Source organism: Rhincodon typus, chromosome 30 (assembly GCF_021869965.1).
Source record: "Rhincodon typus isolate 14 chromosome 30, sRhiTyp1.1, whole genome shotgun sequence".
Classification (NCBI taxonomy): domain Eukaryota; kingdom Metazoa; phylum Chordata; class Chondrichthyes; order Orectolobiformes; family Rhincodontidae; genus Rhincodon; species Rhincodon typus.
Genome location: NC_063361.1, coordinates 33508992 through 33536085, shown reverse-complemented (window position 1 = coordinate 33536085; position 27094 = coordinate 33508992).

The window sequence follows — 27094 nt, the reverse complement described above, 5'->3', positions numbered from 1 at the left end:
AGTAGCTCTCTCCTTCTCTCCCTCTCTCCACCATACCCCTTCACACACAGACCAAAACCCACATGCCACTTGTTCGCAATCCATACTCTGCATATTTTAAAATTATTCATTTCAATCATGTACCTTATATTGTACCTTCCCCCAAAGAAGAAGGTATCTTTTTCATTAGCCATCAAAAAATATCTTAACACTACATTTCTATGTCACATTAACAGTAGAAACATGTTGACATTTAACATTTAATGAGTTACCCAGAAGATATGTTTTACATCAGTATATGATCACCACTGTGCTCTGTGTCCTTCATATGTGCTCATGATAAAGATTCTTTGTGACTGATCAGGTTTTGGTACCATTACAATAAGAGAGCTCCAGCTACTATGACTTGGTTCAGTAATGTCAATGACGATCATGAACTTAGAACACAGAACATAGAACAGCACAGCACAGTACAGGCCCTTCGGCCCACGATGTTGTGCTGAACTTTTACCCTAAACCTAAAGTCTGTCTAACCTCCACCCCTACCTTATACTATCATCCATATGCCTATCTAATAGCCGCATAAATGCCCCTAATGAGGCCGACACCACTACCCTCTCCGGCAATGCATTCCATGCCCCGACCACTCTCTGAGTAAAGAACCTACCTCCTGATGTCTCCCCTATATCTACCTCCACTCACTTTAAAACTATGCCCCCTCATAATAGCTACCTTCACCCTAGGAAAAAGTCTCTGGCTGTCCACTCTATCTATACCTCTGATCATTTTGTACACCTCTATCAAGTCACCTCTCATCCTTCATCGTTCTAAAGAGAAAAGCCCTAGCTCTCTCAACCTTTCCTCGTAAGACCTTCCCTCCATTCCAGGCAACATCCTGGTAAATCTCCTCTGCACCTTTTCCAATGCTTCCACATCCTTCCTGTAATGAGGCGACCAGAACTGGACACAATACTCCAGATGTGGCCGAACCAGGATTTTGTATAGAAAAACTTAATCTCTTCCGTCCCTTCAGCTCATCTCTCTGCATTGAGTCTAAAGATTTTGTCTTATAGGTAATGTATCCCCTCTGTAAACATCATGAACAGTCACAACCGTTTCATTCTCCAGTTGTTTTGATTTCACTCCCTAACTTTCATGAATGTAAGTGCACTTTCTCCCGACAGCATTCTGTAAATTGTTCTCTGTAATTCCTGGAGTTGTACCAAATATTGAAGTCTTTTTTTTGAGTACTCACAGTTTTTACCCCACTTCACCTGACTTCCAGACCAAGGTAATAGAAAGCATGAACCAGGCTGTACTGAACAAGAATTAATATTCAATATAAGTAATTAGACTACAGCTACAGGAAAACAAATATAAACCATTGGTTTATAACATGACTATCTGAAACTCTAACTCCCTTATAAACTCTCGACTCCCCCCCCCATTATATACACAAGTACAGACAAACAGATAGGAAAAATTGGTTATTGACAGAGGTAGAAAAACTGGAAAGTCAGTTATTTAGATCTTTGCTTCCTGTCTTTTGATGTTAAGATAATCCTTCTTTGGCTGGCTAGACCCCTTGTTATTCTGATGTCTTTCAGGGAGAATCATGTGAGAAGTTGGGCAAGGGGCTGGGGAAATGACATTTGGGAAGGGAAAACTATGTGTAGAGGGGGGATGTGGTAAAGCATGAATGGGAACGGGTTTGTGCAAAAGGGCTTTTCATCCATGATAAGGATCATTCTGTCTTCCAGGGGTGAGAGAAAGTGTATTATCACGTTTGACATGGTCAGTTTATATGCTAGGAGCTGGGGGTAAGGTGGACAGGTGCAGTCTCATGTAGGTGGGTTGGATAGGGACCTGAGGAGGTGTGAAACTAATAGGATAGATGAAGAGAACTGCCTGACGGGATTTGGATGTTTGGGGCCTCATCAACATGTAAAGGTGTGGCGGTAAATTACTGTCTGAGGAGTGCTTGTTGTTGCATTCCATGATCCTGGAAATTACAACTCCTCAGTCAGAAACAAAATGGGAATGACCGTACTGGAGGTGTGGGGAGAGTAGGTACCTCCTCCTTTTGAGGGAGGAAGTACAAAACCCTTCACAGGTGAGGCCCTTCAAGGGACAACAAGACTATACATAAATCCATTTACTGCAGAGGACACATATTTGTGATCTGTCAAACTTTGGCATTTCTCATGCATTGCTTCACTGTGTGCACTCTGCATAGCAGCCCTGAACATCGCTGACCAGTTCATAGAATACAAACACCTTTGGCGACTGAGGCCTTGATGCCATACCAAAATCAGTGAACCTGGAGCAATGATTCCTGTTTGCTGGGTCCCTTCCAAATGCAATGCCTGAAAATGGTGCAGCAGTTTCTCAACTCAGGCATTGCTCCATGGAATATTTTTTATGCAAACTGATGTTTAACCTCAGTGTGACAGTTACAGTTAAGCTACACTGAGACACAAGCAAACCAATTTAGTGAAAATACCGTAGAGGAGGAATCAGCAACAATCCCATCAAGGTGAAATTCCTGGATTGTGTATGGGATGGCTTTTTTGGGTCAGTAAACTGAGGAACCAACTAGTGAACAGGCCATCCTAACTGGACATTGTGTAATGAGAATAATTGGCAGCCTAGCAGTGCAAGGCCCCTTGGTGAAGAGTGTCCATATTATGATCGAATTCATCATTAAAGGTAGAGAGTGGCATAGTTGATTTTGAAACTAGGGTTCTGAATCTAAATAAAGGAAGCTACGATAGTATGAATTGCAAACTGGCTATGATAATTGGAGAATGTTGCTTAAAGGGATGATGGTGGAGAGGCAATAATGAACATTTTAAAGAGCGTGTGGATGAACTGCAACAATTGTTCAATCCTGTGTGGCATAAAAATGAACAGGGAAAGGTGGCCTGACCATGGCTAACAAGGGAAATCAGGACAGTATTAGACCCAAGGAAGACGATTGGGAGCAGTTTACAATACAGCAAAGGAAGACAAAGGGATTGATTTAAGAGGGGGAAAATGATATAGTCTATTATAAAAGATGTAATAGCAGAGCACTTGGAAAACAGTGACACAATCAGACAGTTTGCATGGATTTACAAAAGGGAAGTCATGCCTGACAAATCTACTAGAATTGTTTGAGGATGTAACTAGTAGAGTTGAAAATGGGAGCCAGTGGATGCTGTCTGCTTGCACTTTCAGAAGGCTTTCAATATGTTCCACGTTAGTAATTAGCATGTAAAATTAAAGTACATGGGATTGGGATACTGGAATAAGTGTATTGAAATGGATAGAGAACTGGTTGGCATGCAGGAAACAAAGTAGGAATAAATGGTAAGCATTGGTTAGTACGGTAACAAAAGGTACAATGATTGGATCCCAGCTATTCACAATATATATTAGTGATTTAGATGAGAGAAGTCAATAACTCCATGTTTACAGATGCCGCAAAGCTGGGTGGGAGGGTGAACTGTGGGCAAGATGCAGAGATGCTTCTCTGTGATTTGGATAAGTTATGAGTGAGTAATTGCATGGCAGATGAATTATAGTGTGGATAACTGTAAGATTATATACTTTGGTAGCAAAATCAGGAAGGCAGGTAGGTGGTAATAGATTGGGAAAGGGTGAGATGCAATGAAACTTGGGTGTTCTTGTATGCCAGTCACTGAGAGCAGCAGGTGGTGAAGAAGACAAATGGTATTTTGGCCTTAATAGCAAGCGGATTTGAGTACAGGAGGAAATATGTCTTGCTGTAATTGTTTAGGGCCTCGGTGAGACCAAACCTGGAGTATTGTGTGAAGTTTTTGTCGCCTTACCTGAGGAAGGATGTTCTGGCTATTAGAGGAAATGCAACAAAGTTTTACCAGACTGATTCTTGGAATGGTAGGACTGATGTATGAAGAGAGACTGGATTGGTTACGACAATATTTCCAGGAGGTAGGAAGAATGAGGGGGGCTCTTATAGAAATCTATAAAATTCTAACAGGACTAGAAACACAGAATGGATGACCTGATGACCAGGGAGTCCAGAACCAGGGGATTAAGGATATAGGTTAGGCCATTTAGGACTGAGATAAGGAGAGTATGTTACCACAGGAGGTCTGCTGTTCAGTGCTGTAAATGATTTTCAAATTCTTGTCTCTTAACAAGAAATAACTGTGAGCTATTTCAGGAGAAGAAGAATCTGGACCAAAGTTTTGTATATTCTCCAGAAAATTATGCTGCTTTTTTTGAAAGATAATAGTTTGCAGATGTACTAAGACAATTGTGCCTGTCATCTCACAAACGTATAATCAGGCTCAGGGAACTACTTGACCAGATTTCTGTTGACTTTCTGTTTCCGTATTGTTGTGTATCATATAAATTAAGTTGCAGCTGGTGGGTAGCTTAACTTTTGAATTTTGCCTGCAAATAATTTAGATACCCAAATACTTTGACAATTTATTTATTTTTAAACTGTGTTCCACTTGTTAAAAGGTCTTTTACATTATGTGTGTTTTGTAGTTAAAAAGATATGTTTGGGTCCTGTTCCTATGCTTCCATTAATACCAACTGATCATGGAAAATTTGGAATGATGACTGTGGAGGGAAAGGTTTCACTTTTTTTTTCCATTTTTATTGCCCTTCAAATTTTATTCCAAACTTCAGTCTCCAAGTTGGCTTTTCACTGAGGACACTATGTGTGAGTAATTGCTGCTAAGGAGAATGACTGTTACATTCATTCCCCAGCAGGAGTGCGACAAATAGGATTGATTGTGCCAGTCAGTGCTTTGCAAGGATAGACTGCTAGAAACTGTCGTGGAAATGACAAAATGTTGTCATTTGGCTTCACTTCACTTAAAAACCGATTTGAAAAGAGGAAGCTGATGTTGGATCAGACTGTCAAATAAAGGAGGAAATTTTTTAAAATTGGAAAAGTCCAGAGATCTTGTTTCTTACGTAAACCTTGGTAATTTGATAGAAAATGGTGTACAATAATTTATGATGTACTGTGACACAAGAACAATTTGTATTATTGAGGTTGGTTGGCTCGCCGAGCTGGTTTGTTGTTCTGCAGACGTTTTGTTACCATGCTGTGTAACATCATCAGTGCAGCCTCTGATGAAGCGTCGGTGTGTCTTCCCGCTTGGTTTTTAAACTCTGGAGTCCGTTGAGCTAGATTGCCTCACTTCCGGTTTTCCTTCATAGTGGAGTGTATATGGGGTCGAGTTCTATGTGTTTATTGATGGCTTTCTTCGTGGGGTACCAGGCTTCTAGGAATTCACTGTCTCTGCTTAGCTTGTCCCAGGATTTTGGTGTTGTCCCAGTCGAACTGGTGGTTCTCCTTAGCCATGTGGATTGAGATGAGTGCGTGTTGGTCGTGTCTTTTTGTAGCCAGTTGGTGTTCGTGTACCCTTGCTGTTAGTTTCCTTCCTGTTTGTCCGATGTAGTGTTTCTCACAGTCTCTGCAGGGGATCTTATAGATGACATTGGTCCTGTCCATGGCGGGGAGTGGGTCTTTAGTTCGGGTGAGCAGTTGTCGTAGGGTTGATGTGGGCTTGTGTGCCACTCTGATGCCCAGCGGTCATAGGAGTCTTGCGGTTAGTTCCGATGTGTTCCTGATATAGGGTAGTGTGATGAGTGTGTTTAAATAGTGTTCGCACGCAGCTTCGTTTGTGTGTGTTGGGATGGTTACTGTTGAAGTTCAGTACCTGGTCCGTGTGTGTGGTTTTTCTGTGTACTTTCGTTTGGAGTTCTCCATTTGTCTTGCATTCTACCATGACATCCAGGAATGGGAGCTGTTCGTTCTTCTCCTCCTCTCTGGTGAATTTTATTCCGGTGAGGGTGTTGTTTATAAGTTTGTGTGTCTCCTCTAGTTTGGTCCATTTAAACGGGCAACAACACACTGCAGCAACAAAGAACTACGCCAAGAGGAAGAAGAATACCTCTTCCAGGTTTTCAAGGATAATGGATATCCAAAAAACTGGGTCAGAAGATGCCTACAAGAACAACATCAGGAAGATACTACACGCCCCAACACACTCATCACACTACCCTACATCGGAACTAACCACAAGACTCCTATGACCGCTGGGCATCAGAGTGGCACACAAGGCTGCACTGATGATGTTACCCAGCATGATAATGAAATGTCTGCAGAACAACAAACCAGCTCTGCAAGCCAACCAACCTCAACACCCATAACCCGAGCTACAAATCTACTCCAAAACCTTAGAAATTTGTATTCTTATTGCACCTTCAAAATAATAAGTGCTTCATTGGGGTACTGCCTAATTAAATTTGACACTGAGCTACCTCATGAGGTATTGGGCACTTGGTCAAGGGATTGATCTTAGTGTGTCTGAAAAGGAGAAAATAATGACTGAGAGGTTTAGGCAGGGAATTCAGAGCTTGTTGTCTTGGCAGGTGAAGGCATTGCCATCAATGGTAAGACGGCTAAAATCAGATGTATAAATAAGCTAAAATTTGAGGAGTGCAGATAGGCAGGGTTTAGGGAAGAAAGAGCTTACAGAGATATGGAGGGTAAAGGCCTTTCAAGAATTTGAAATTGAGCATGAGAAGTTTAAAATTGAGGTATTGTTTACTGGGAGGCGTTGTAGGTCAGTGAGTGCAGCCATATTGGAAAAACGGCACTTGGTATGAGTTAGGATTTTGATTTAATTTGATTTATTATTATCAAATGTACCCAAGTACAGGGAAAGGTTTTGTTTTGTGTGCAGTACAGGCAGATCATAATATGCAAAGATCATAGGGTGATTGAACAGAGTCAGGAATACAAAGTTATCGCTGCAAAGAAGGTGCATAAAAAACAAGATCAACATTAGATTTGAAATTTGAGAGGTTCATTCAGAAGTCAAATAACAGCAGGGAAGAAGTTGTTCTTGAACCTGTTTGTATGTATATTTAAGCTTTTGTCTTCTGCTTGATGGGAGAGGTTGGAAGAGATTATAACCAGGGTGGGAGGGGTCTTTAATGTTGGCTGCCTTTGTGAGGCAGTAAGAAGTGTAGATGGAGTCAGTAGATGGAAGGTTGGCTGTTTGATGGACTAGGCTGTGTTCACAACTTTGTCGTTTCTTAATGGTCCTGGCCAGAGCAGTTGCTGTACCAAGACATGATGCATCCAGGTAAATGCTTTCTATGGTGCATCTGTAAAAGTTGGTGAGAGTCCTTTATAGTTCAGTTTTAGCAAAGATTTGTAGCTCGGGTTGTGGGTAAGGTTGTTGACTTGCTCGCCGAGCTGGCTTGTTTTCGTTCAGACATTTCATTGCTGTGATAGGTAACATCATCAGTGAGGCCTCCAAAGAAGCAATGTTGTTCTACTCCTGCTTGGAACTTATACTATCTGGTCCGTTATGGTGAATGGTGTCATTTCTGGTTTTGTTCTGGATGGGTTTGTATATGGGTCCAATTCTATATGTTTGTTGATTGATTGCATTATTGGTTGAGAACCATGCCTCTCGGAATTCACGTGCGTGTCTGTGTTTGGCTTGAGCTGCTATAGCTACATTGTCCCAGTTAAACTGATGGCATTCATTGTCCGAATGTACTGATATTAGGAAAAGCTCATTGTGTCGTTTTGCTGCTAGTTGATGTTCGTGTATTCTGATGGCTAGTTTCCTTCCTTTCTGTCCGGTGTAATGTTTGTGGCAGTCGCTGCATGGTATTTTGTTAACGACATTGGTTCTGCATGTTGTGGGAAAAGGGTCTTTAATCCTTGTGAGTATTTGTTGCACAGTGGCTGTGGGCTTGTGTGCTACCATGATTCCTTGTCGTCGTGGGAGTCTCGTTGTCACTTCTGATATGTTCTTGATGTAGGGCAGTATGGTCTGTGTTAGGGCAAATTGTGTCCTCTTGTTGTCTATTTATCAGGCACCTGTAGATGAAATTGTGGGGATATCTGTTCATAGCGAAGATTTTGTATAGGTGCTGTTCCTCTTTCCTGTGTAGTTCTGGTATGTTGCAGTAAGTTGTGGCCCGTTTAAATAGTGTCTTAATATAGCTTTGTTTGTGGACATTGGGGTGGTTGCTGTGGTAGTTGAGGATTTGGTCAGAATGGGTTGCTTTCCTGTATACTGAGGTTTAGAACTCCCCAATGGTCATAAGTTCATCTCTGACGCCCAGAAACGGAAGTTGATTATTGTATTCTTCTTCTCCTCTCATGAATTTAATCCCCGCGAACATGTTGTTGATGAGGTGGTGGGTCTCTTCTAATTTGTTGCGTTTAATAATGACAAATTTATTGTCTACGTACCAGATCCACAGTTTAGATTGAATGCTGGGGAGGGTGGTGTGTTCTCGTGTGCATGACTGCCTCTGTGATGAGTCCTGAGATGGGTGACCCCATGGGTGTGCCATTGATCTGTTTGTATTCTTGACCATTAAAGACGAAGTGTGTGGTGAGGCATAGGTCTAGTAGTTTGAGTATGTTGCCATTGCTGATGGAGCTGTTGGTCTGCGTTCCTGCTTTTCCTAGTAATGTGGCCAGTGTTTCTTTGGCTAGTGGGATGTCAATTGACGTGATTAATGCTGGGACGTCAAAGGATACTGTTATCTCATCGTTGCTGATGTTAAAGTTCTTGAGGGTATTGATGAATTCTTGGGTTGAGTGGATGGAACGGGGTGATCCGTCGGCTAGGTGTTTCAGTCTCTGTTGTAGGTCCTTAGCCAGTTTTGTGAAAGTGTGCCTGGTAAGGAAGCAGTGGGTCTGAGGGGGATGTCTGATTTGTATACTTTAGGAAGCCCATAGAAGCGGGTGTGTTCATGCCTTTGGTTTCATTCTCGTGTAGTCTGTCTTGGTTATCTGTCCTACATCCTTTAGTCTCTTCAGTGTCCGGGTGTTCCTGTTACCTAGCTGCAGTGTTTGGTCTATCACCATCTGTTGGTAAGTGTTTGTATCTGCAAGCAATGCCTGTGATTTCTTAGTGTGGTCCAGTTTGTTCATAATGACGGTCATGCGCCCTTTGCTGGTAGGATTATAACGTTCTTGTCTTTCTTGAGTTTATCTAGTGCTTTTTCTCTGTGTTCAGGGTGTCCCATTCGTTCCTTCGGTTTAGTGTGGGGATTATAGTTTGTTGGACGGTTTGTCGTTTCGTCAGTGAGTCTGTCTTTTAATGTAGTTTCCAGGACAGCCATGAAGTCTGTTCTATTTGCGTCTTTGTGGTTATGATTCAGTCCTTTTGGACATGCTGAATTTCCTTAGCCTCCTGAAGAAAAAGAGATGTTGTTGTGCCTTCTTGAACATTACATCAATGTTGGTGGTCCAGGACAGAATGTAGATGATCATTATTCCTCGGAACCTGATGCTCTTAACGTCGTTTTGGACAAGCATAAGTTTATGGAGATTACTAATGGGAGGCTGGACACGAATGTTGGCCCATTCTAGTCTAGAGATAACAAAGTCATGCATGAGGGTTTCAGTAAGCAGTTGAGCTGAGGCTCAGACATTGTTGCGAAGGTGAAAGTAAGCAGCCATGGTGAGGCAAGGAAGTATGGTTGGTAACTCTTACTATTTATTGAATAAATAATGACTTGAAGATCAAAATTGAGAAAATCAAAATTAATGCCAAAATGAAAACAAAATTCTAGAAATACTCAGCAGGGTAAAGGCAGCATTTGTGGAGATCCAGGACAATGACTGAACCCGAAATATGGTATTTGCTTTACTTTTCTCTTTAGGTTTCCTGAATCTGCAGGTTTCTTTTTGCAAATGAGAATTAACAGTCAGTCAGAGATCATGATGGATGAAAATAGTGCGTTCAACACATTGAAGATCATTAGTTAAGCGAAGGTGGAGTTGAGACCAGTTTCCCATCACCAAGTTATCCTTCATTTATATGGGGAGGGTCCTTGACACTAATGCAGCTCCCTCAGCCAGCTCTCCGAATGAACAGAACCTCTGACACTCTTGCTTATATCTGTCAGCCAGGGGTTTCTGGTTGGACCAGTTTAACAGCGCCAGTCAGGGAATTCATATATTCTAGAAGGTCCACCTGGCTGACATTATTACAATTATATATCCCCAACGCCCTTCAGTCTGAGGACATAGGGCGGTTTCCTTTTTTTTTGTAGCTCCTCCTGGTGCGTTTTAGCACCGGGTCGGGTTCCTCAAACTCTGCCTGAAGCTGGTGGCGTGTTATGCGGAGTAGGTCACCTCTTGCACCCGGAGCATCTTGGAAGAAATTCATTCTCCTCTTCAGGAGGCAAAGGTGTCAAGGTGGTGACATCTGCCATGTCCATCACAGATTGAGTTATCTTCACTGCTTGATGGAGAGGGAGAACCCACGGGTTCTGGAACAGTTGGAAAGGCAGTCAAGGTGCTGGGTACTTCCTGCTTCCGCACTGTTTGCAAGTTTGCGGTGTTTGTATGGTCGTGCTTGTTTAGGACTGTCACATCTACTGAACTTTATACATTATTGGACCTGACCTCGCTTCGACCATGCCTCTTTCCAAACAGGGCCATTCCCATGGTTCCCACACCAAATGTCGTCCCCTGAAATAAACTGTCTCACTTAGTGGAGTCTTGTGTCCAGTATTAGTGTTCCTGATGCCGTTTCACCCTCAGGTCCAGAAACATTGGATTTAAACTGGTCCAAAGTCTTCTCCACAATAGCAACTCTGCTGGAGTTATTCCTGTAGCTGCATGAGGGATTGTCCGACAATCAAGTAGGAACTTGGGACAGTTTGGTATCTAGTGAAGCTGTAGGCTATTTCTTTAAGCCTGCCTTCAAAGTTTGGACTGCTGATTCTGCCGGACCATTGGATCATGGATGGCGTGCAGCTGTCCTTATATGATGAATACTGTTCAACTTTAGGAAATACTCAAATTCCCTGCTAGTAAACGCTGGCTCTTTATCTGTGACCAACACCTCCGGGAGTTCGTGTATTGCAAAAGATGTGCGTCTTTTTTTTTAATTGTCGTCCCTATATTTGACAAATGAACTTTGTACAATTCTAGCCATTTTGAGTGGACGTCCAAAATGACTAATAATATTGATCTCATGAAAGGACCTGCATAGTCAATGAGTAACCCGAGTCCAGATTTTACACGGCCATTCCCACGAATGTGGGGGAACTGCTGGCAGTAATTTCTGTCCATGTTGGCATTCTGGGCACTGCCTCAGCAATGCAGCTATGTCTGCATTCAACCCTGGCCACCAGACATGACTTCTCGCCAACATCTTCATTTGGAAACCCTTGGATGACCCTGGTGGAGTTCAGCCAGTATCTGGCAGCGACCTTTGCTCAGGAGAATCACTCTTCCTCCCCATAATAATATCCTGTCCTCTGCTAAGATCTGATCTCTCGGTGGCCAAAAACGGTTCCGTTCTGGTTGTGATGACCCTCTGTTTTCCCCATCACCACCTGTTGTTTCGGTTTTGCCAGGACCAGATCTTTCTGCGTCCAAAATCTGATATTGTCAGCTGTGACTGTAAGTGTGTCCAAAAACTTTTAAAACCAAAATGGAATCTTCCAGTGGCGCAACCACTGATGATGTATATCCCAACGGGAGGCAGCTCAATGCATCAGCATTTGCTACTTGGCCTCTCGGACGGTGTTCCGACTTGTAATTATATGTCCTCAGTATTAGAGCCCACTGCTGAATTCTGCTTGAAGGTATTGGTGGCAGTGCTTGTCCTCTTTGAGTAGACCTAGCAGGGGCCTGTGGTCTGTTATTATTACAAATTGATGTCTGAAAAGGGATTGGGACTTCCTGACTCCAAATACGACTGCCAAAACTTCCTTCTCTATGCAGGCGTATTTACACTCTACATTAGCCAGATTTCTGATGCATACGCTGAGCCACCTATTACCTAATGCCACCCTGATGCTGTATGGGGAGGCATCACATGTCAATACCAGATTCTGCTTGGGATCATAGTGTGCCAACACCTTTTTGAGGATAAGAGCTGTTTCCTTACTTCCCTGAAAGCTATGGCTTTGGCTACACGATCATTTCCGAGGCTGATCCTTGTTTTTTTAAAGACTTGATGAGAAAGTGCCAGGGTATGTATGAAATTCCTTCAATAGTTCACCAGCCCAAGGAAAGACGTAAGCGCCGGTACAAATGTGGGACCCGGAGCACCTTTGATTGCCCTCATTTTCTCTTCCAGTGGGTGTAACCAGGTCTTGTTGACCCTGTAGCCCAAGTAGGTCAATTGCGGTGCTTGGAACACACATTTTTCCCTTCTAAGGCATATGCCTGCCTGGGAGAAACGTCTAAGGATTATGTTCAAGTTCTCTAAATTCTCCTTATTAGCCTTCCCTGTTATTAGCATGTCATCTAGATAAATGGCAACCTGGGGCAGATCTTGTAAAATGTTCTCCATCGTCTGCTGGAAAATGACATGGTATTTTGGTACCCCAACTGGCAGTCTCGTATATTGGTACAAACCCTTGTGGGTATTAATTATAGCATACTTCTGGGAAACCTTACCTAACCTCAGTTGCAAGTATGCGTGGCTCATGTCCAGCTTTGTGAAGGGCAGCCCCTGTCCCCCCTGCTAACTTTGTCTTTAAATCCTCTATGAGAGGAAATGCGTATTTATCCAGCTGTGAAAAGCGGTTTACTGCTTGTTTAAAATCACCACAAAGGCAAACCGACTCATTGAGCTTCACAATCAGTACAACTTGTGCTGCCCATTCTGCAAACTGGACTGGCTTGATGATTCCTTCGCTTTCCAGCCTTCTGATTTCTGCCTCTACTTTTGCCCATAAGGCAAATGGCGCTGGGCAGGCCTTGCAGAATTGTGGAATTGGTTCCTGGTCAACATTCAAAGTGGCCTTGGCTCCTTTCATAGTCCTTTGACCTTTTCTGAAAAGCCTCTGGGCATTTAAATAAATTTCACTCAGGCAGGCATTTTCTAATCGAAAAATGTTGGGCCAATTGAGGTGAATCTTTCTCAAACAATTTTGTCCCATCAGCCTTGGGCCTGAGCCTTTTACAATGATCAGTAGTAACTGAACCAGCTGCTTCTCTTAAGACACCAGAACGGAAGTCTTACCCTTAATCTGTAAAATCTTCCTCAGTCTAGCCAAGGTCTTGCGCAAACTTAAAGGTTCGACTCCAGAGTGAATTTTGTGAAAGACTGGTTCTGCAATCACTGAAACTGCTGCGCCAGTATCGACCTCCATTAGAACCTGATGACCATTTCACCAGATGTTTATTTTGATTGGTTCTGATTTAGACATTGCTAAGCAATTTAACGGTTCCAAACCAGATTTAGGTGGACTTTCAGGGTGTGCACTCTTCTGTATACCAACCTATGAGTTCTCTTACTCAATTTGGATCTAGTAGAACTCTTTTGCTGTCTCGAGTGTGCATACCGGGGCAACTATAATGGCCTGCCAACCTGGATCCTGAAGAAAATTTTAACGGTTTGGTTAAGGCTTGGCTTTGTTTTGGGATTTTGCTGTGGGCTGACTTGGCATCCCTCTGTTCACCGTATGTCCTGCGTGAGGCTATGCAACTGCCTTCACTCAAGTGATGTTCCTCAAGCTCAGTCGGACTGGCGAGAGTGTCCACTTTCATTGGAATGCCCCTCATCTCGTATGCTCCACTTGCTGCATTTTCCAGTGACAAAGCCAGTTGTGCTGCCGGTTTGAAGTCCAGTTGGGCTTCAGCTAGTAAACCCTTCTGTATGATTACATCATTAATCCCACATAGCAAATGGTCTCTCAGCATCTCATTAAGGGTTAAACCAAAGTCACATTCCTCTGCCAGTCATCTTAACCTTGTCAAAATCCCAATACAGATTCCCCTGGTTCTCAAATTGCCCAGTAAAAATGATAGCATCTCAAAATTAGAAACTGCTTGGAGTTGTAATTTTCCTTAACTAAACCTGTTAACTCTTGAAAGGTTTTGGTGTCTGGTGCCTTGGGGAAATTTAGGCTCCTAATAAGTGAAAAAGTTGCGGGTCCACAGGAGGTCTGGAGAATTGCCTGTTGCTTTTCATCTGTCCCAATGTCATTTGCCCAGAAAAAAATAACACATTCTTTCCACACACTGGGCCCAGTCTTTGATGGTAGAATCAAACGAGTCAAGCTTCCCAAATAATGGCATGATGCCAGAAGTGCTTACCTGAACTCAAAGATGACTTTTGCGAGCAAATTTCTTCAGGGGCATGCTTTCCTCTTGTCACCATTGAAATAACTCCCATAGAGGCCGGTCACCGAGTCACCCTTTATTTGCACGTGGAGAGTCCTTGATACAGATCCAGCTCCCTCAGAGCCAACTCTGAGTGAACAAAACCTCCTATACTCGACATTGGTTCAAATCTCATTATGGTAGATGGTGAAATTTGAATTCATTAAAAGTCTGGAGTGTAAAGCTAGCCTAATGGGGACCTCTATCAGTTTTGTTAAAAAACCAATCTGGTTCACTATTGGTCCACTGGGTGATTAGAGATGGACAGTCTTAGCCAGTGATGCCCACATCCCATTAAAAAAAATCTTGGAAGAATTTTAGACAGAGTAGGTAGAATCAGATTGATTGCAGTAATTAGGAGGTTTAGAATAAAAAGACAAATTTAAAATAGAGAGCAGGATAATCTTTTCTTTATATGTTATGTGCACCATAGCCCTCTGTCGAAGTTCGTCAGTGCAGCTACATCAGTATTGAAGTAAGATTAGTTATGTGATTGAACGAAAGGGAAATAAAGGGATTTAGATACACGGTGGGCACGTGGATTAGCATTGTTACTCAGCTGAAGGTTAATGATCAACATGAACTGGTTATGGGGATGTGGGTGTCACTAGCTAGACCAGCATTTATTGGCCATCACTAGTTGCCCTTGAAAAGGTAGTGGTGAGCAGGCTTCTTGAACTTCTCCATTCCATTTGGAGTTGGTAGACCCACAATGCCTTAAGGGAGGAAGCAGGATTTTGACCCAGGGACACTGAAGGAATGGCGCTATATTTCCAAGTTAGGATGGTGAGTGGCTTGGAGGGGACCTTGTAGGTGCTAGTGTTCCCATGCATCCCATTGTTCTTCTAAATGGTAGTGGTTACAGTTTTGGAAAGGGCTGATTAAGGATCCTAGAAAATTTCTGCAGTACATCTTGCAAATGGTACATATAACTGCTTCAGAATGTCGGTGGAGGGAGTAATTTTTTTGTAGATGTAGTATCATTCAAGCAGCTTGCTTTGTCCTGCATAATGTCTAACTTCTTGAGTGTTGTTGGAGCTGTGGTCTCCAGGCAAGTGAGGGGGTGAGTTCTCCATTGCATGATTCCAAGCCTCTGACAAGCTGTTGTTGCCGCAGTATGTATGTATGTGGTTAGTCCAGTTCATTTTCAGTCCGTGATCTTGATAGTGGGGGATTCAGTGATAATAATGTCATTGAATGTCATGGGGTGATGGTACAATATCCTCTTGTTGGAGATGGTCATTGTGTGGCATGCATGTCACTTGCCACTTGCCAGCCCAGATATTGTGCATTATGTCTTGCTGCATTTGGACGTGGACAGCTTCAGCATCTAAGGAGTTGTGAATAGTGCTGAACATTGATTATTGCGCAATGAACATCTCCACATTAAACCTTATGATGGAGGGTAGCATTGATGAAGCAGCTGAAGATGGTTTGGGCCTACAATACTATCCGGAGGAGCTGAGGAGCTTGTCCTCCAACAGGTACAACCATCTTCCTTTATGTTAGATTTGACTATAACCAGTGGAGACTTTTTCCTCTGACTCCCATTGACTCGAGTTTTGACAGTATTCCTTGATGTGACTCTCTTAAATGCAACCAGGCTGTCAAGGGCTATTGCTTTCACCTCCCGTCTGCAATTCAGCTTTTTTACTTGTGTTTTAACCAATGCCACAATGAGGTTAGGAGCTGAGTGGTCCTGATAAAACTCAAACTAATCAGTGTGCAGGTTATTGCTAAACAACTGCTGCTTGATAGTACTGTTGATGATGCTTTGCGTCAGTTTACTGATGATTGAAAGTAGATTAATGGGGTGGGGTGGCACTTGGTCATGTTGGATTTGTCCTGCTTTTTATGTACAAGACATACCTGAACAATTTTCTACGTTTTTGCATAGATGTGAATGTTGCAAATGTAAAGGAACAACTTGACTAGGGGTGCAGCACATTCTAGAGCACACCTCTTTAGTACTATTACTGGAATGTTGTCAGGACCCATTGCCTTTGTGGTATCAATGGTTTCAGCCATTTCTCGATGTCACATGAGTGAATTGATGCATCTGACATTTGGCATCTGTGATGCTGGGGGCCTCTAGCAGAGGCTGAGATAAATCATCTACTTATGATTAAGGTCAAAAAGTCACACAACGCGAGGTTATAGCCCAACAGGTATTTTTTGAAAACACAAGCTTCCAGAGCTCTGCACCTTCCTCAAGCGTAGTGTGAGAGAGAGGGTATGACGTAGAATTTATTAGCAGAAAGGTAACAACCCTAAGACTGGCCACCTCTTGTTGAATCTCCAATCAATTAGGAAGGAAACTACTGATTGAAATGCAAAATCCAGATTGCTCTCAAGTCATTGTCCCTTCAGGACGACAGCAACCACAACACCACACAACCCTGCCATTGCAATCTCTGCAAGACATGTCAGATCATCAACATGGACACTACCGTCACACATGGGAACACCACCCACCACATACACGGCAGATGCTCATGTGACTCAGCCAATATTGTCTATCTCATATGATGCAGGAAAGGATGTCCTGAGGCATGGTATATTGGTGAGACCGTGCAGACACTACAACAATGGATGATTGGATATCGTGCAACAATCACTGGACATGAGTGTTTCCTCGCAGTGGGGAGCACTTCAGGGGTCAAGGACATTCAGCGTCTGATCTTTGGATAAGCACTTCGAGATACACAACAACGCAGAATTGCTGAGCAGAGGCTGACAGCCAAGTTCCATATGCACGAGGACGTCATCAGTCGTGATCTTGAGTTCATGTCGCACTACAGTTGACCCTACCACACTAAATACTCCCACACACACACACACACTCGTTCACACACACACGTACATACACTGTCTCATACTCACACTCTGTCAAGCATATATACACACACACTCATGTGCACACTCTCTCTCTCACACAAACACTCACACACAAATTATTTTATCCAAGATGTTTGTGTATTTGCAGATACATTCCGTTTTGCTCAAAAAAAACCTGAGCCCAGTTTAAGACATTGACAGATTCTAAACAAGACCTCACACCTAAAATGTGTTGTCTAACCTGAGATGTCACCTCTTGTATACATTGATAAAACCTTTAGTTATCTTGGGACAATGTCTTGAGAGGAATCTGGATTTTGCATTTCAATCAGTAGTCTCTTTCCTAACTGATTAAAGATTAAGAGGCAGCCAGTTATAGGGTTATTACATTTCTGCTTATAAATTCTGTGTCTTATACCGTCTCTCACACACTACCCCTGAGGAAGGAGCTAAGCTCTGAAAGCTTGCGTTTTCAAATTAACCAGTTGGACTATAACCTGGTGTCGTGTGATTTTAGACCTTGTCCACCCCAGTCCAACACTGGCACCTCACATCACTTCTGATTAAAATTGTTGTAAATGCTTAAGCCTTCTCTTTTGCACTGATGTGCTGGGCTCCCCATTATTAAGGATGTGGATGTTTGTCCACCACCATTCACAACTGGATATATCAGGCCTACACAGCTTAGATGGGATTATTGGTTGTGGATCACTTAGGCATGCAAGTAATCCTCTATTGTAACTTCACCAGATTAACATCTCATTTTTAGGTATGCCTGATGCTGCATCTGGAAGCCAGTGCTCTTCTTTGACCCAGGGTTGATCATAATGGTAGAGCGGGGAATATGCTGGACCATAAACTTGCAGATTATGATGGAGTACAATTCTGTTATTGTTGTTGGCCCAGAGTGCCTTATTGTGATAGGGTTAGGGTTAGGGATCTGTTCAGAGTCTGTCCTATTTGATAGTGCCAAACAACATGATTGAGGGTATTCACAGTGTGAAGACAGGACTTCATCCTCACAAGGGTGTGCTTTGATCACTCTTACCAATACTGTCATGGACAGATGCATCATTGGCAGAAGATTGTAAAGATGATTGGTATGATTTTCCCTGTTGTTTGTTCCGTCACCACCCGTGTTAGAAAAGGAAGGGTAAAATTGTTTCTTCCGCCTGCGTGATGATATATGGTCAACATAACACCTAGAAATTTAATATTGACTCAAAACGAGAGGTTTCTTTGCACACATTTGGTCTGATGCCATTAGAGTTCACGGGATTCTGGGTCAATGTTGACAACTCCAAGGACAACTCACACCCAACTGTATACCTCTATGCCACCATCTCAGCTGGCTCTGTCCTATGGTGGTGTCTGGATGGTGGGGGATATTGTATGGAATATTGTGTGTGAGGAATGATTCTGTGAGTATGACTGTCAGCGGTTGCTTGACTAGTCTGTGAGACAGCTCCCCCTAAGGCTTTAGCAAAGATTTGTAGCTTGGGTTGTGGGTAAGGATATTGACTTGCTCGCCGAGCTGGCTTGTTTTCGTCCAGACGTTTCGTCACCTAGCAAGGTGACATCATCAGTGAGGCATCCGAAGAAGCAAAGTTGTTCTACTCCGCTTGGAATTTATACTATCCGGTCCATTACGGTGAGTAGTGTCATTTCCGGTTTTGTTCCGTATGGGTTTGTATATGGGGTCCAATTCTATATGTTTGTTGTTTGAATTATAGGTTGAGAACCATGCATCTAGGAATTCCTATGCGTGTCTGTGTTTGGCTTGGGCTACTGTAATTGTCCCAGTTAAACTGATGGCCTTCATTGTCAGAGTGTACTGACATTAAGGGAAATTTGTCATGTCCTTTTGCTGCAAGCTGATGTTTGTGTATTGTGATAGTTAGTTTCCTTCTGTTTGAAGAGGAACCAGAGGAAGAACACCTATACAAAATCTTCGCTATGAACGGATATCCCCACAACTTCATCCACAGGTGCCTACTAAATAGACAACAACAAGAGGACACAGTATGCCCTAACACACTGCCCACACTGCTCTACATGAAGAACATTATCAGAACTGACAACGAGACTCCCACGACCACTAGGAATCATGGCAGCACACAAGCCACTCTACGACAAACATTCACAAGAACCGTTCTCACAACATGCAGAACCAATGTAGTTTACAAAATACCATGCAGCGACTACCACAAGCATTACATCAGACAGATAAGAAGAAACTAGCCATCAGAATACATGAACATCAGCTAGCAGCAAAATGACAGGACGAGCTTTTCCTAGTATCAGTACACTTGGACAATGAAGGCCATCAGTTTAATTGGGACAACATAACTATAGTAGCCCAAGCCAAACATAGACGCACATGTGAATTCCGAGAGGCATGGCTCTCAACCCATAATGCAATCAACAAACATATAGAATTGGACCCCATATTACAAACCCATACAGAACAAAACCGGAAATGACACTACTCACCGTAATGGACCAGACGGTATAAGTTCCAAGTGGAGTAGAACAACATTGCTTCATCGGAGTCCTCACTGATGATGTTACTGAGCAAGGTGGCGAAATATCTGAATGAAAACAGCCAGCTTGGCGAGCAAGTCAACAACCTCGCAGCTCCCCTAAATTTGGTGCAATTGCAAGGTCAGCAGGGCAATATTTTCTGTTGTCCTTTTCAGTACCTTAGTTGATGTAGTTCCTCTGATTTCGTTCTTTTTTGTTGAGACTTTCTATGGTCAGGCCAACCAAGTGGCTTGCTAGGCTATTTCAGAGGGCTTTAGAGTAAACCATATTGTTGTGTCTCTGGAGTCATAGCTAGGCCAGACCAGGTGAGTACAGCAGTTTTTCTCAGTGAACCAGATGGGTTTTCACAACAGTCAACAAAAGTTTCATGGGCATCATCAGACTTTAATTCCAGATTGTCATTGAATTCAAATTCCACCACCAAGTGTGGATTAGAACCCAGGTCCCTAGTTCATTACTCGGGTGTCTGGATTAGTAATCCAGTGACAATACCAGTAGGCCATCACCTCCCCCCATTAATTAGTATGTATTAATATTGATACGATGCCTGTGGCTTTGGTCCAAGAACATCTCTTTGGGTTGCCTCCTGATTAAGCTTGTCTGCAGTTACTTCTCCCTCTAACACCTACATATCAGGTAATTCCAGCTAGTTGTTTTAGAGGAAAATGCTGCTCTATTTCCAACTTTTTTTATAATACTCACAGATAACCTAAAATTAGTACACATCGAAGGGTGATTGGACTCAATGTGAACTCTGTTTTCTTTCCATGGCTGCTGACACACCTGAGTTTCTCCAGCAATTTCTGTTTTTGTTATAAACCTTGTTTCTAGTTTTACAAAAATAAGTCACTTGGAATAATTAAAATCTGAAAATAACTACTGCAGGAAAAGCTGACAATCTTAGCCTGGATTTTTGCAGGAAGTGGTGATTTTCATGCCCTATTTTCTAAGCTAGAGAAAACCACTTTGCATTTGACATTGTTAATAATGAATTAGTTCTGTCTGTGTAACAAAGGAATAAAGAAGAAAGGCAGGGCAAATTTGTTCCTTGCTCCTGCATGATTATCTGTGGTCAACATGCCATCCATGAATTTTTAACATTTGACCCAAAGTTGATTCAGAGATATACCTTTTGTGATTAATCACTAACTATTCATGTCAGTGATATTTCAAAACAATAACACTTTTTTTCAGAAATACCTAATTAGTTTTCTATAACATCTTCACCACAGAAGAAAGCACAAGTAGATGGGCTAAGTTGTACATGTTGTAGCAAGAATTTGTACACACTGATGTTTCAGTTTCATTTGTAAATGTGTTGCTTGTTACAGAGTTTCACTGAGTGTTTGATGCCCAATTCTGCTGAGGTACTGACAGAGGCACTTTTAAGTGACTGATAATTGTCCCCTTGATTAGAAACCTGGTTCTGATCATCATCATTAAATATGGATAGAACCAAGATTCAGCATGATTTAGATGACCTCATGACCTTTTCATGTGTTGATACGAATAGGCAAGGCAACTTTGTAGAAATGATTAGAGAGGCAAATGGCAACAGATCTATGTTCCAGCCTAGCACCCTCAAATTGGATTGAAAATTGAGGATGTGTAGTCATTTAATCAAACTGACAGTTCAGGATTGATGTAATGAATTTATATCTAGTCATTCCTTTGAAAACATCTGGGTGTGATCAATATTTGAAAAATAAACAAAAGAATGACGAGTTGGACCAAATGGTCTACTTCCGTGCTTTATAACTCAATGACTATAACTGCGGATGCTGGAAATCACTTTTGGAATGTGTCATGGATGCAGTGCTTAGAATCAGACATAGATGGCGCTGTGATATTACTGTGCTGGAGATGTAATGCAACTTTGCCAGCATTAGGACAAACAATATAGGACCTTGTTAATTCTTGTTAATACATTAGTTCTATAAACTTGAGTTGTATTCCCTGGGTTTATAAGATCAAGGGATGATCTTATCAAGATACCTAAAATGTTCAAAAGATTCAATGAGGTAGATAGAGAATTGGTTTCTTCTAGTGGGTGAATCAGAAAAAAAGGGCATATGATCTTAAATTAGTGGCAGGTGTGTAAAGACAGAGTCTTTTTGTTGTTCTGTATTTTTGATTATGGACTGAAATGGGGGAAAACAGTTTTGAAAAAAAGATTTGTGCAGAAAGAAAGAAAATAACCTGACATAACTTGTAAGTCCTCTTTACACAGCTGGTGGTTGAAGCAGTAGTAAATTGTTTGCAAATGAGCTGGAGCCATAAACTGTGTATAAATGGAGATTCAGCTGACAAACATGCCTAATTGGTCTATGGGCTAATGACCATTTATTGATCACAGAAGTCTTCTGCCTGCTGACAAGTATGTGATTAGTTTCCTGAAAACTGAATAGGTTTAGGCTGTGAACAAAATAGGGAGAAGCCATCAGATTTCCACTGGCTGAGAAGTTGACCCTGTTCTCAGTGGTATAAACCACTTTAAAGCTGATGAGTACAGTTTACTTTTCCTTCTGCAGTTGTTGCTAGCTGTGACTTTTAGTTAATAAGTCTGAGGCCTTTTATAAACGTGACCCGGTCATCCTGTGTCCACTGCAAACAAGTGAAAATATCCAGAGAAGCAACATTCAGATCAGCATGAAAATCATCTCCACAAAGCCTGTGAACAGGAACCACTGAACTGCTTTCCCAGTTTTTCCCTCTGCCCATAACATTTATGATTTTTTTTGTTTTCCTCTCTGTGTCTTTACATGTGTGTAAGGGGGAATGTATAAGCGAGTTAGAACTTTTTCTAGTAGAGTTAAATGTTGACTATTCATAAATGTTTACTTGTAGCTGGAGTCTATTTATGTATAACAAAATGAATTCTTGTTCAGAACAGAAACCTGTCTATGCTTTCTGTTAATGTGTGTCTAAAAACTGGGTAAGTTGGGAAATTGTACATTTTTTTTTAGAATCTTTAACTTCTGTGATGACTCTGGGAATTGTGGGACTTGATGTTCAGCACACTACCCCAATGAGGTGTAGAGGTAGTTCCAAGCTAATGGTACTGTTGGACAAGTCAGATCCCAAATTGAAATCTGGCTTGATAGATTCATTTTTAAAAATGATGTGACAGCCTTTCTTTGAAACATAAGCTGCCAGGCTGCAGATTTAGAATAAAACAGAAACTTATTAAGCAAAATAAAGCAAAACAAACCAATCTAAAACTTGTTTTTTAAAAGATATCAGACGCACAGCAAAACAAATTTCTATCTACTCACCAACACCATTACTTTACAGTTAATGAAAATCCATACAAATTCTCCTTCACTGTTCAATCTGTATGTTTTTTTGTTTGCTCAATACCTGTTCTGTGAGTTGCAAAGTATTTTTTACCTTGAATTTTCAAACAACTGAAATATTTGACTTTCCTGAGCTTTTATAGAGTTCTAACCAAACACTTCTGTTGTGAAAGTGTTCCCAAACTACAACCCTTACACTGAGATGCTAACTTATTCACTTAACTGCTGTGCAAAATCTTTTCTGTGAGAAACTGTTGTTGCACTTGACACCAGTCACGTCGTCTTTCAATAGAATTCAAAAGCTTCTAACTAAATTTTTAAAAAATAACTTACTTACCCTAGCTGCTGATAAGCTAATCACTTTTTTTTTCCATCCTGTCATAAACCCCACCGAATAACCTTCCATTAACACTCCAGAACAGAATATCTGTTCTCTGACACATACTGATTTAAATTCACGGTTCCAAAGATACTGACCTGGTTAGGTATTAAATGCCTTCAAACAAATAGATCAAACTAATGTTTAAAATCTAAACTCTCAAAAAATTATATCACATATCTTTCTTCACATAGGATATTTGGAAAAGAAATTGGAAAGCATTTTTCTAGAACAGTGCAATTGAAATCTTGATCTCTTTGCTGCCAAATTATATGGATGCTTGTCAGTTGTCAAGACAGAGAGAGTAGATTTTTGTTATCTGGTAGTAAGGGTTATGGGAATAAGGAGAGTAAATGAAGTTACGATAAAGAACATTTATGATGTAATTGCATGGCGGATATGCTTGAGCTGAATGGCCTAATGTTGTTCTTATGTAAGATGGTGGGACACAATTTCATCCCTTTATTAATTTTATTCATATGCCTATCTTATAAAATATTAAGTCATGGGCAAAGCAAGGTATCAGGCAATGGAATGGATGATCACGTGAGAAGTTAAGCACTGGGTTTGCTTGCTCGTCAGACTCTGATTGAAGATTCAGGAATAGGTTGTCTTCCCTGACACTCTTGCCTAGGGGTGGTAAATAATGTGGACAGATGGGGGAAGGGAAAAGAGTAACCTTTTTTTAAGAGGGAGCTCTATTGTAGCATTCAAAGAAAATATGGATAGGAAGAAGTTATTTTCTGAAAATGTGGTGAGATTAATCAGAACCTTGTGTTGTGAACTCAAAATACTGTATTGTGGTTGGAGTTTCTGCTTTTGAGAGGCAGTTGAAATCACATAATGGTTCAGATTCCACTTTATATCAAATATTCATAAATGTTGCTGTTCAACTTGTGCTGGATGCATTGTGTGATACCACTGATCCAGTGTAGTACTCTCTGAATAAAAACAAAATTCTTTGACAAGTTAAGTCTTGCTTTGGCTGAAGATTGCTGCATATCCTTACATTACACATGCATCATAAACTGACACACCTTTTTATGATTTGTTTGACTTATTACATATGACTTACTTGCTTTTTTTCTGTTCAGCTTTGCTCTGAAGCTTTTATAGGTAGATGAGTGTAATAATATCCCTATTTTGCCCAATATGAAGCAGTTCATATCACCAAGTAGCTGCAAGGATGGTTTAGTTTTGATAGATTAATCACTGCTATTATTATTATATAATTGGGCAACAAAGGCTAGCTTTTGCAGTGGAATGACTGTCAAATGTTATATGTTCAGAATCTCTTGAGTGAGGCATTCCCACGCATTGACTCAGTCAAGATCTATTAAAAAGAGAAATCAGAGTTAACGTTTCGGGTCCGGTGACCCTTCCTCAGAACTCAGAAGTACTGAGGAAGAGTCACCGGACCCGAAACGTTAACTCTGTTTTCTCCCTCACAGATGCTGCCAGACCTGCTGAGCTTTTCCAGCAACTTTTATTGTTGTTCTTGATTTACAGCATCCGCAGTTCTTTTGGTTTTTATTAAGAACTATTAAAACCTACACTAGATGTATGACAATTGAACTTCTGGTATTTTGTAATTTTGCTGGAATATTTCTTCCACTTGGTTGGAAGATAAGCGGTCTTGCTAGCTATCCTGCCAAGCCACTGTGGGACCTAACTTGGAGTGACATCTTGGTATTTATAGCTGGACAGTTTTGAAGTTGCAGAACATTACAGGTACTATACTAAGCATTCTTGGAAAGATTGAAGATTGGTTAATTAAGAACTATGGAAAAATATTTCCATAAGATTATTACTTTTGAACTAGACACATTGGACTGTGGTGCCGCTCTTTTGAGCATAGAAATACTAACTTGAATGTCCTTTATTAATCTTTTTCTCAGCAGGTCTGGCAGCATCTGTGGAGAGAACGCAGAGTTAACATTTCAAGTCAAGTGACTTCTCTTCAGAATTCTGAATAAGGGTCAGTGGACCCGAAACTTTAATTCTGCTTTCTCTGCACAGATGTTGCAGACCTCCTGGGTTTTTCCAGCAGTTTCTGTTGTGTTTCTGATTTCCAGCATCTGCAGTTCTTTAGTTTTGTTATTCTTTACCTCAACCTGGTTGTATTCAGGACTAGATTTGGCCAGTGCAAAGCCCAAATGCAGCAGTGGGGACACAGCCAAATTAATTATATTTATTTACCAAATTAATTGTGACTATGCCGAGTTCCAAATGATAAAACATCTTCTAGAATGCCGTCTACTACCAGAACTGTGTAACACTGAAGATTTCAGTATTTAACTCTGAAAACCAGAACCTGCATAGAACGATGGTGAGGGACGATGTAGTGACACAAGAAGTATAAAAAAGTTGCACTATAAAGTGTAGGTTCTAGATAAATGCTAAATCCTTTCCAAAGAGGGAATTTGAAATGCAATTTTATGGATTCTTGCATAGTTCATTGTGGCTTACCCATATGTAGAAAGAAAGAATGAGTTTGTATCCATCACAAACTTGGAACGTTCAAGTTTTACAGCCAATTACAATCATTTGAAGTGTAGTAATTGCTGTATTTGTAGGAAAAGTGGCAGTCAAGTTAGTCGAGGGATAAATAATGGCCAGGACACCAGGAAGAGAACTCCTTTAGTTGCATATGAAATCTAATACATCCAACTGAGACAATAATAGAAAATTAGTATAACATTTCACCTGAAGGATCACACCTTTCAACAACACAGAAGTGTCAGCCTAGATTTTGTGTTCCATGTCTGGAATGGGAGTTAAACTCCTTGCTGAATCAAAGGCGAGGATGCTGCCTCTTGGCGACAGGTGGTACATAAATATAAAGAATTTAACCACATAAAATGATGACCAGATTATAATATTGGACCTAAATGTGAACACTTCATTTTCAGTCACCCTTGTATATGAATTTGCTTGCTTTAGCAGTGGAGATACCCAGTTAAATTTAGCCTGAAATATCAACACTAGACTCCTCAAAGAATCCCTACAGTGTGGAAACAGGCCCTTCGGCCCAACAAGTCCAGACCGACCCACACAGCATCCCACCCAGACCCATCCCCCTAATCTACACATCCCTGAACACTACAGGCAATTTAGCATGGCCAGTCCACCTAGCCTGCACATCTTTGGACTGTGGAAGGAAACCAGAGTACCGGGAGGAAACCCAAGCAGACAAGGGGAGAATGTGCAGACTCCACACAGACAGTCACCCAAGGGCAGAATCGAACCCGGGTCCCTGGTGCTGTGAGGCAGCAGTGCTAAGCACTGATCCACCATGCCACTCCTGTGCTGATTTATTTTTAATCTTCTGATTTTAAGTAATTGCGGTATTTTACTTAGTGATACTTGTGCATCCCTTAATGTCAGTCAGTTGCTTTGTTGATTTCTAGACTGCAATCTTTCGTTAACTGAAGGAGAACATAGTGATTGCATTAAGAAAGAGTGCTGAAAAATAGGAAAAAAAAGTTTGTCCGGTGGTATCAACATTGGATATTTCCTGCTTCAGCCAATCTTTTACTGGCTGCAATGATAAGTTTTTACATTCAGCACCACTTCTCTGTGGTGGGAAGGGAAATCCCAAATTTTGGCTGCCATCAGTTGGTGCATTTCATGGCAATTGCCCGCAAAGGCCAGATTCCTCCATTTTCAGTAGGTGTTTCACTCATTTGCTGAAAAGATGACAAGGCACTCAAACTGACTCTTCAGAATAAGACCCACTGTATCTTGTAAACAGGTAATTTGGAGGGAAAGGGTGAGCCTTTTTTTCCCACAATCAGGACCATGGAGTGAAAATCCTGGCAGAGCTGCTGACCAATTGAAGGACAATAAAGATCATCTCAGGTAACCTTTTTGAGCAGAAAGATGCTTCTAGGATTG